The 11020-nt window shown below is 36.2% G+C and overlaps 1 protein-coding gene across 1 annotated transcript in view; it reads right to left on the bottom strand.

Annotated features, from left to right (window-relative positions):
* The window catches only part of LOC107838991 (aberrant root formation protein 4), a 104061-nt gene that overhangs the window by 8034 nt on the left and 85007 nt on the right, over window positions 1-11020 (bottom strand). The gene's annotated exons all lie outside the window — the stretch shown is intronic.

The raw sequence follows: 11020 nt of genomic DNA, 5'->3' as shown, positions 1-11020 counted from the left end.
AAAGACAAGGTAAAATAAAAGGGCCAGGATAGCCGATCAGGATGTGAGTCAGCAACATAACCAAAAAAGGGGAAGGTAATAGTTCAAAAAGAAATATTAAGGCAATTCTCATTCATCAACTAGTGCACCATCCCTTAAGCCTTCAAGTGATTAGTGATTTTAGTTTAATAGTGGACCTAAGATAGAGAGTACTCAGTCTCAGTATAGTGTGGCATAGTCAGCTCTCATTATCCTTTCTATCGTACCTTTTGGAAGCTTCATAATGGATGTTATTAATTTAACAAGGGGTATGTTATAATTGTAGCCATCCTGGTCATTATCAGTAGTAGTGTTCCTTGGTGAAGGATAATTTTAGGAGTAATAAGTCCCAAGCTACTAACTCTTCAACCCCAGTTGTAAAGGGATCTATTTCTAGTTTAGGTAGGGTTGAAATCATTAGGCCTCACCAAATGTTGTCACGAGTATGTTACAGATCTTCTTATCTGATGTGTATATACTACTCGACCTCGGCTATACCCTATATTATGTGACACTTTATGTGGCTGTGAATTTTGGATTTGGTTCCAAAAATATTCCTGAACCTTTCTTAGTTTTACCTCTATTGGTAAGTCCATTATTTCTAGAAGGGTCTATAGAAATTATATTGTATCTATTTTTCATTGAGATACTGTGGTAGATCTGGTAGACCTTGACATGGAAGACTTTGATGTAATTCTGGAGATGGATTGAATCCACTCTTATTATGCTACTAGCGACTGTAGAACCAAAAACGTCACTTTCTATTTTCCTAATGAATTGGTCATAAAATGGGAGGGTAGTTCCTTGGCAAAATAGGAAAGATTCATTTCTTATCTTAGAGCTCAAAAATAATATCTAAGGGTTGTTTGTACATCTAGTCTAGGTCAAAGATTCTAGTGTTAGAAGTACCTTACTATAGTACATTCTAGTACTCAGTCAATTTCCTGAACTCTTTCTTGATGGCCTTCTCAAAATTTTTCCTAATAGGAAGATAGACTTTAGGATTAAACTCTTACCAAATATTTGACCCATTTTTATTCCATAGTATCAAATGGCTCCTGCAGATCTAAAAGAGTTAAAATAACAATTGAAAGGCCTCCTTAATAAGGTTTTATATGTCCTAATGGCTCTTCTTGGGGTGCTTCGATACTCTTCATGTGAAAGAAAGATGGGTCCCTTCATATGTGTAGACATTATCATCAATTGAATAAGGTCATAGTGAAAAATAAGTATCCTCTTCCCAGAATTGATGACCTATTTAACCATTTTTAGGGTGACAAATATTTCTCTATGATAGGTCTTCGTTCGGGTTACCATCAGTCAAAGGTTAGGGAAGTTGATATTCCCAAGATGACTTTTCAAACCTGATATGACCATTTTGAATTGTTGGTTATGTCCTTTGGTTTAACTAATGTACCTACAACCTTCATGGATTTTATAAATAGGGTGTTTAAGTAGGTTTTATATTTGTTCATCATAGTGTTCATAGATGACATACTATTTTATTCTTGAAGTGGGGAGGAGCATGTCAATCACCTGTGGATTGTCCTTCAAATCCTCAAGGATCAATAATTATATGCCAAATTATCTAAGTGTGAGTTCTGCTTGAATTCCATAGATTTTCTCAGTCATATTATTTCAAGTGAAGGCATTAAGGTGGATTCTCAAAAGATTGAGGTGGTAAAGTAATAACCTAAACCCATAACTCCAACTGATAGTAGGAATTTGTTGGGCTTGGCGAGTTATTATAGGAGGTTCGTGGAAATTTTCTCTACCATAGCTGCACCATTAACTAAGTTGACTAAAAAAAGGTGAAGTTCTAGTTGTATGATGTTTGTGAGGTAAGTGTTTAGAAGTTAAAAATTGCTTGACATCTACTTCTATTTTGACCCTACCCAAGGGTACTGAGGAGTTCGTAGTGTATTGTGATGCATCCCGAGTGGCACTTGATTATGTTTTTATATAGCATGGCAAGGTTATAGATTATGCTTTTAGGCAACTTAAGGACCATGAGAAAAATTATCGAGCTCGTGATCTTGAGCTGGCGATAGTGGTTTTTGTACTTAAGATTTGGTGTCATTATTTTTATAGAGTGGATGTGGACATTTACTCTTATCACAAGAGCACTCAATACATTTTCACAAATAAAAAATTAAATCTTAGGCAAATTATATGGCTTGAACTATTGAAGAATTATGATATGAGTTTGCATTATCACCCATGTAAGGCTAACGTGGTTGCTAAAGCTATTAGTGGGCTATCTATGGGCAACCTTGCACATGTAAAAAAAGAGAACATAGAAATGGTAAAGGATATTCACTGGCTTGCTAACTTAGAAGTCCAAATTTTGTACTCCAAGAATGGATGAGTGGACGTTCATGAGATAGTTACGTCTTTTTTGGGTTTTGAAGTGAAGGAAAACAAATTAATGATCCCTTGCTTATGTCGATTAAGGAGGATGTTGGTCAGCAGAAGGCCTTGGATTTTGAGATTAGGGAAGATGGCATACTGCAGTACCAAAGGAGATTGTGTATGCTAAATGTTGATAATTTACATAAGCGAATTTTGATTGAGGCTCATGTTTCCAAGTATATTATTTACCCTAGTGCTAACAATATGTATCATGATTTGAAAGAACTATATTGGTGGAATAATATGAAGAGGGATGTCACAAATTTTATTTCCAAGTGCTCCAATTGTCAGCAAGTTAAAGTTGAGCATTTGAGCATTTCACACTAATATCCTCTATGGGGACTACAAGAGAATGGTCATCCACACACTTTTTTAGTGTGTCCTATGAGAAAGTTCGTATCAGAATTTTGGATCATCAAGTTCAAAAGTTACGGAATAAGGAAATCACTTTAGTAAAGGTTGCAGAATAATCAAAGGGTAGAGGAGTCAACATGGGAATCAGAGGAGGACATAAAGGTTAGATACCCTTCTCTGTTCACGTCGTCGGATGATGTTGTTGGAGGTACCAACTATATATCATTCTTAATTTTCTCATTTTCATGCCTTAGTGTATGTGCCTATATGTCCTAATTCCGTGAGTCTTTTCTAATCTATTGATTGTTGTGTCATAAGAGCTCTCTTATTGTAGGTAAGGTTTCAACTTTATGTTGTGTCATAGAGTTTCATTAAGTCCTTAGTTATCATTCAAGGATGAGTGATCCTAGGGGGATATTGAACACCCCAAAAGTTAGACCTTCCGTGCACCAAATAATGTATAAATTAACTTACAAAAATTAAAAAATTGACTCACGAGTCTGACTTACGATGGGTAGGTTGGACTCACGATTCGTGAACAAGTTCCATGACTAGTGAACCAAAATAAATTGATTCATAGGTCCAATTCAAAATTGGTAGGTTAGACTCACGAGTTGTGAACAGGTTCCATGACTTATGGACCAATTCGTGGATCGAATCTTAAAAGTTATAAAGTCCATCTTATTTCCATGAGTTGGACTCATGAGTCATGAACAGGTTCCATGACTCATGGACCAAGCCATGGAATCCTGATTCTAAGAAATTTTTTAAGGTTAACTTAGGGGCATTCTGGTTATTTTCATTATAAGATTTGACCCCTACACACTTAAACATCTTTTGAACAATCAATTATGATTACTTTCAAAAGAAATATAATTAAAAACCCTTCCACCTCTCCCAAAACATACTTAGAAGCAATAACACCTACTGTAATGACCCTTCAGGTCATTTTTCATATTTTTGCTTATTTTTGCCTATAGAGCTTTTCCATAGCTGCCCCAAGTCATTTATGACTTGATGGAGGTAACAGTTTAGCTATCGAGCAGTTTGTTTGGTTTTTAGAGCCATTTCTATGTTTTAAAGTCTTCGTTGGTTCCAAATAGCCACCAGGTAAAAAAATTAGTAAAACAATCTCATATGCAAATTTTGACTATGCTAGTAGCTCTAGAATATTGATTTTAGGCTAAGTAGACCATTGGTTCGAGTCCTGAGACACCCGAGCTCATTTTGACCTTTTAGTCAAAAAGGTGAAAAATTAAAGATATGGGTGTGGGACCCATATTTGGTTGAAATAGCCTTGAATGGAAAATTCGGGTATGTCATCGCATCTGGGATATCAAATTTGGTGTATTTACATAGTTCATTTGCATATGATTTTGAACGAATCCGGCACATAATCGATCCCATTTTGGACTTAAATCTAGTGCATCAGCAAATCTAGTGCCACCATAATCACACCTCTTTAGGATACGATCATGACTTCGTGTGCAGCACAGATTCCATGATCGTGACTCGTCTGATAGACAAAAGGTACCATAATCGCAAGGCCTCAAATCGCGATAGCGATTGTCGAGCACCTGGAAAGGATATAAATTGAACCCTTTGGCCTAATTTTGGGCCATTCTTCATCAGTACCTTGATAACTAAGAATCCTAAATAGTGTGAGAGCTAAAATTGAAGCTTGATCGGGATTCTTGAATAACAATTATTTTCAATGCTTGATCGGGATTCTTGAATAACAATTATTTTCAATATTATCTTTCAATTTGAGGTAAGAATTCACCCTTTTCTTGGTGAAATTTCTTGATTATTTACTCAAAACTCCAAAAACCTTGGGCTTAATTTTATCCCCAATTTAGCTTGGTTTTCATCTATTTTTAAGGGTAACGATTTCTTTGGGTTGGTTTTAAATGCAATTTTCGTAAGTGGGATCCACATGAGGTTTTTAAGGTAATTTTTGGACCTGAAGCACAACAGTGAAATATGGGTGTCGATATTATTGTATTGATGAGTACAATGTGTTTTTGGTAGCTTGGCGTGTTTAAAAGGCTTCTAGAAAAGGAAAAGTAAAGGTTTAATGATTTATTGAGCTTTCTTCAGCGTCAAGGTAGGCTAGATTTATTCCTTGTTAGATTGAGCTATCTCATAGTATTCTTATGAGATTGTGTCAATATTGGGATGGGTTTTAGGTATTGGATTGATGAAATACAAGACTTGGGTTTGTTGGACATTTTATGCTATTATGGAATCGTAGAGTTGAAATACTTGTCTTATTCCCTATGCCTTATGTGGATGGGACTTCATTACTTATGTTTAGTTTGAGAATGCCTTAGATTACTCAAATTAGGTAAAAATGCTTTCGTCACTTATGCTTAGGGTAAGTTGGCCTTAGCTATTTACACTAACGAAGGTTGCCTTAGTTCCATTGGACTTAGTTAGAATGCTTAAGAAGAATCTCTAGATTAGGGATAATTGTCGCTTGCTATACATCTAAGAATGCATTTAGATACCTTAACCTAGTCTGGGGTAGAACTTTCCTTAGATTGTATTATAAGGTTTTAAAAGTGGGCCCTTTGACCCACCTTAAGTCAAGATTGATGATTAGTTCTATTGGACCCTTATGCGCTTATTAAATACTTAGAGAATGCCCCTTGAGGCAATATTGAAGAATCTTGGTACTTAATGGTTATGGTGATGATGACATTTAAAGTAATGCTTTTGGACAATTTAAAATAGATTGTTGATTATATTACGATGAGCTATTGAATATGCTATAGAAGAATCCCATGATTATGTTAAGGAATAAGACATTGATTAGATTATTATTCAGTCCATTGACTATGCTATTACTCATGCTTATGATTATACCTAATAATTGTGTTAGTAATCATGCTAGAAAATATTTCTAATGATGATGTTAGCAATTGTGATGATAATTATGCTAGAAGTCATGCTTATTGATTATATGGGAAGATAGGCTATTGATTATGTTAGGATTCATGATATCTACTATGATTATTGGCCATATTGAATAATTATGCTAATGATTGTGCTATTATATATTTTGATTATTTTTCTATTTGCACTTATGACATTGTTTATATATATACCAGTTTCAATTTTGGAAGATTATAGTGTTATTGATACCCAGCAAGGCCGCAAGATAATATTATGATGTATTAATATCCAGAAAAATAGAGGATGATGATGATATATTAATACCAATCAAGGCTGGAGGATAATGATAATATATTGAATACTCAAAAAAGCCGAAGGATATTATGATGATACATTAATACCCGGCAAGGTCAGAGGATATTATGATGATACATTGATACCCTACAAGGTTGGAAGATGATTATGATGAAACAAAAAAACTCAACAACATTAGGGGTGATTTATTGATGTGCCTGTGCAAGCATCTACCGATTCAAGTTCGAATATGTCCTATGTCTGGAATGTGTGTGTGTGTGCATATATATATATATACAAATGTTTATCTGTAGTTTTTCATATGACATTGATGTTAGAAGTATAGCCTAAATGTGGTAATTATGATAATTAGTAGACTTGTGAGGTTTAACGATAATTGTTGGTTAATGATAAATGGTTATAAGGTGGTATAGTTGATGCTTAGTGATGAATAAGGATTTGTGGTGGATATTTTTTAAGTGACTAATCATGACTAGTTGATAAACAAGAATTAGTTGGTAAATTGTGATTAGTTAATAAATATTGTTAGTTGATAAATAATGGTTATCTAATATATGATAATTAGTGGATATGTTGAGAATAGCTATTGAATGATGACTAGATATTATGTAATGGCTAGTGACTAAATGAATTAGTTAATAAGGGATGGTTAGCTCATAAACTGGTAACTAGTGAGAACCGATGATGATTTTGCTAAATGATGGTAGCATTATGGAATATGGGTTATTGTCAAATATTGATAAATTGTTAAATGTCGTAAACGACTGAATGATGATAATTGTGGGATGATGGTTAAATAATGATGAAAGTTATCAATAATTTTGGTTGAATGCTTTATTCTTCTCTTGAGTATACTCTCCAGTTGTATGGGATGTTGTGATGAGTTTTTTACTTTTCTACACCTATTGGCATATGGGAGCCAATTTGTAGTTTGTGGTTGCCTTTTATTAATGTTGTATGATATATTATTATTCTAAATTTTTACTTATTATGTTCGAGCGGGGATGGCATGTGTTGATGTCTTATGTTATGTTATTCCAATTTAATTACTTACTATGCACTGCGATGTTGGAGGTGATTTAGGTTCATTCTTGTACCCTGACTTAGTTATGTTATCTTGTATTTTATCATATTTATGTCATGATTTAGCTCAATCGGCTAATGATGCCTACTGAGTACCCATTTTTTGGTACTTATACTATACTTTTGTACTTTTTTGGTGCAAATCTGAGTATTAGCTTTCGCAGTTAATCATTGTTCGTGTGGTGACTAATTTTTAGAGATAGGGTGAGCTCTTGGAGTTTGAGTTACCCATTTCCTACTATTTTTATTTTCAGTCTTTTGTTTCGTGATAGATGTATTGACTATTCTAGACTTTGAGTTATATGGATACTATTAGATGCTCTTGTACTGGCTCTACAAGGTTTGGTATCTTGTATTAACTATTTATTTTATCTAGAACCTTTGTTATTTATAAATTGTGTTCTTGAAATTTTGCCTATGTTGGGCATTTCCTTCCTAATTAACCCATTACATTAGCTTCGAGTTATGGTTTGGCTTACCGAAAAGTGGGATTTAGTAGGTTCCATCATGACTCATAAATTGGATTGTGACAAATTGATATCAGAGCCTAAGTTACACCAATATTATTGGTACAAGAGGAAGTGCCTAGTAGAGTCCTTTTGATCATAATGATAACGTCTATTTACTATCTTAGAGAAGCTATGGGACATTCTTAAGAGTTCATCACTTTTTTTCACTCACTTCAGACTAAGATTCTGAATTGTTTTGTAGAAGTATTCCCTTGACGTTACTCTTTCACAAATCTCTAAGACACTTGCTACTAATACACAAGATGAGGGTCCCAAAACCGAGCTTAGGGATCCTACTGCTATTCTTAGATAACCTAGAGGTTGTGTACAACTGTGTGATATGTACCTAGCTAGGGGCTAGGATTGGCTTCCTTCCCCAGGTCTTATTTTTTCTTCGAAGCCAGAGACTCTTCTGTCCTAGCTAGTGGTGGGCCAGGGACTAGCCTAGGATCACCAGGGTTTATTCTTCTTCAGTGCTTAGGGATGGATTGCTTTAGATTTTTAGTTTAGTTGGTGGTGCGCCATCTAATAGTGCACAATCTACTGATCATAGTGGTACTGAGGTAGGGGCGCAACCTATAGCTATGGATTCAAGAGTTGAGGTTCCTCATGCAACGGGAGTTTTTCAACCAATAGTTGCTCAGCCAGTGTTTGCTGAGCCTGGAGAGCAGAAGATATTGGGTAGATTCTTGAGGTTGGCTCAACCTAGGTTTTTTTTTTTGCACCAGCCGAGGATGCATATGAGTTCCTAATCGATTGTCAGGATAGGCTCCGTAATTTTGGCTATATTGAGACTCTAGTGTAGATTACGCCATATCTTAGTTAGACTTAGCTACTCGACATTGGTTAAGAGGTTTTATGGATTCTAGAATAGCTGGATCTTCTCCTTTTTTTGAACTCAGTTCTTCGAGATATTCTTGTAGAAGTACATGCCTTGCATCCTTAGATTGTTTGAGGGGCTAGTTCTCTAGATTGGAGACGGGCTCCATAAAAGTTGTGGAGTATGAGGCTCATTTCAGGAGTTGGATAAGCGTGCGACTTCTATTCTTGATACTGAGTATGAGAGAGTTTGTTGCTTTGTTAGAGGGTGGAGACTTCCCATTAGTTTGTCTACTCAAATTTTAGTTTCTGTAGTTAGATCTTTTGCTACAGTATCGGATCACGCTTGGGTGATGGAGGAGATGCACTATGAGGGTCGTGAGGACCCTGATAAGAGGCCTAGGTTTCAGGGCAGATTCAGTGGGAGTTGTCATAGTTCCTAACACAAAGATGGTAGTTCTCAGAGTAGGTATCCTCTACATCTATCTTATGAATCTCAAAGTCAGCCTAGTCTACCTGTTCAGGGAATACTTTGGATTACTGATGGAGGTCAGTCCAGTGCTAGAGATCTCCCTAGTAAGGATAATGGCCTGTCTTTGAGAGGTTTATCATTTGGTTATTCTAGTCGTGGTGGTTATTTTTGGTTAGCTGGATTTATTAGTCTGGTTCAGCTCATGTTTTTTATTTTACTTGTGGACTTCTTGGTCACTATTTGTAGGATTGCCCTAGTCGTGGGGTGATTTTTGTTTCAGCTCGAGTTGTTTCCCTATTACAAAAGTTCATCCCTCATCTAGAGGTGGTTCTCATGGTTGCAAGATGGTTTTCAGGATACTCGAGAAGGTTCGTAGGCTGGTAGGATAGGAGGTCAGTAAGGTGGCCAGCCAGGTAGTAGACGTGGTCAGTTATATGTAGTACCTGCTAGACCCAAGGCTATAGTTATAGGTATGATTTTGGTGTTCCACCAGTCGGCCCTTGCTTTATTTGATCCAAGATCCACTTATTCTTATATATATGTTTATTATGAGCCATAGTTGAAGTTGTCTTGTGACTTATTATTTGTGACATTGCACATATCTACTCCGGTAGGTGATTCTTTAGTAGTGGATTGAGTTTTTAGATCCTATGTTATGACTATTAGAGATGTTTATACTTATGTTGATCTTATTATTCTGGATATGGTGGATTTTGATGTGATTCTAGGCATAGACTGATTATCCCACTATCATACGATCATGGATTATTTTGCCAAGACTATTACCTTAGTCATGCCCGGTGTACCCCCTATCGTGTGGAAGAGAGTGGTTATCAGCAAGCCAATAGGGATTATTTCTTATGTTTGTGCTAAGAGTCTTATTTCACGGGGTTGCGTGTCCTACCTCACTTATATTTGTGATACTAGTGTGGATAGTCTATCGCTTCAATCATTTCCTATTGTTTCTGAGTTTTCTAATGTGTTCCCTACCAACTTGTCTAGTATTCCCTTTATTCTTGAGATTGAGTTTGCTATTAATCTAGAGCCCGGCACCCGACCTAATTCTATGGCTCCTGCCAAGCTTAAGGATCTGAATTCTTAGCTTCATGATTTTCTTGGTAAGGTCTTTATTAGACCGAGTGTGCCCCCATAGGGAGCTCCTATATTGTTTATGAAGAATAAAGATGGCTCCATGCATATGTGTATTGATTATAGGAAACTTAATAAAGTGACGGTAAAGAACCATTATCCTATGCCTCGTATTGATGATTTGTTTGATAAGCTTCAAGGTGCGGTAATGTTTTCTTAGTTTGACTTAAGATCTGGTTACCATCAGTAGAGGATTTGAGCTAAGGATATCCCGAAGATAACCTTTAAGACCCGTGATGGTCATTATGAGTTCTTTGTGATGTCTTTTGGGTTGAGTAATTCCCCAGCCACATTCATAGATTTGATTAACCAAGTATTCAGACCTTATTTGGATTCCTTCATGATTATGTTCATCGGCGACATCCTTGTGTATTCGAGGAGTAGTGAGGAGCATGCACAATAATTGAGGATCGTGCTCCAGATTTTGAGTTCATATGTTTTTTTCCAAGTTCTACAAGTGTGAGTTTTGACTTAAGTGGGTCACATTCCTTGGACATGTGGTGTCTAAGAATGGGATCATGGTAGACCCAACCAAGATTGAGGCGATTCGTGATTGGGCTAGACCTACATCTCCGATGAAAGTTCCCACCTTCACTAGTTTGGCCAGTATAGATTCTTTGTCGAGGGTTTTGCTACTATTTTAGCTCATATGACCATATTGACTCAGAAGGTTTCCAATGGTTCGAGAAGTGTGAGTCAAGCTTTGGGAAGGTCAAGGATTTTCTCACTTCTGCTCTTATTTTGGATCTTCTTGTTGAGGGTGAGGGATTCACCATTTTTAGTGATTCTTATGATGTCGGTTTGTGTTGTATATTGATACAGTAGGGTCGTGTCATTTCTTATGCTTCTAGATAGATTAAGGTGCATGAGCACAAGTATCCCACTCATGGTTTGGAGTTGTCAACGGTAGTTTACGCACCTAGGATTTAGAGGCATTTCTTTATGGTGTACATTTGAGATTTTCACCAATCATCACTGTCACGACCCAAAC

Source organism: Capsicum annuum, chromosome 8, assembly GCF_002878395.1.
Source record: "Capsicum annuum cultivar UCD-10X-F1 chromosome 8, UCD10Xv1.1, whole genome shotgun sequence".
Lineage (NCBI taxonomy): Eukaryota > Viridiplantae > Streptophyta > Magnoliopsida > Solanales > Solanaceae > Capsicum > Capsicum annuum.
Note: the sequence above shows the minus strand (reverse complement) of the source record. Positions and strands in the feature narration are given on the sequence as shown.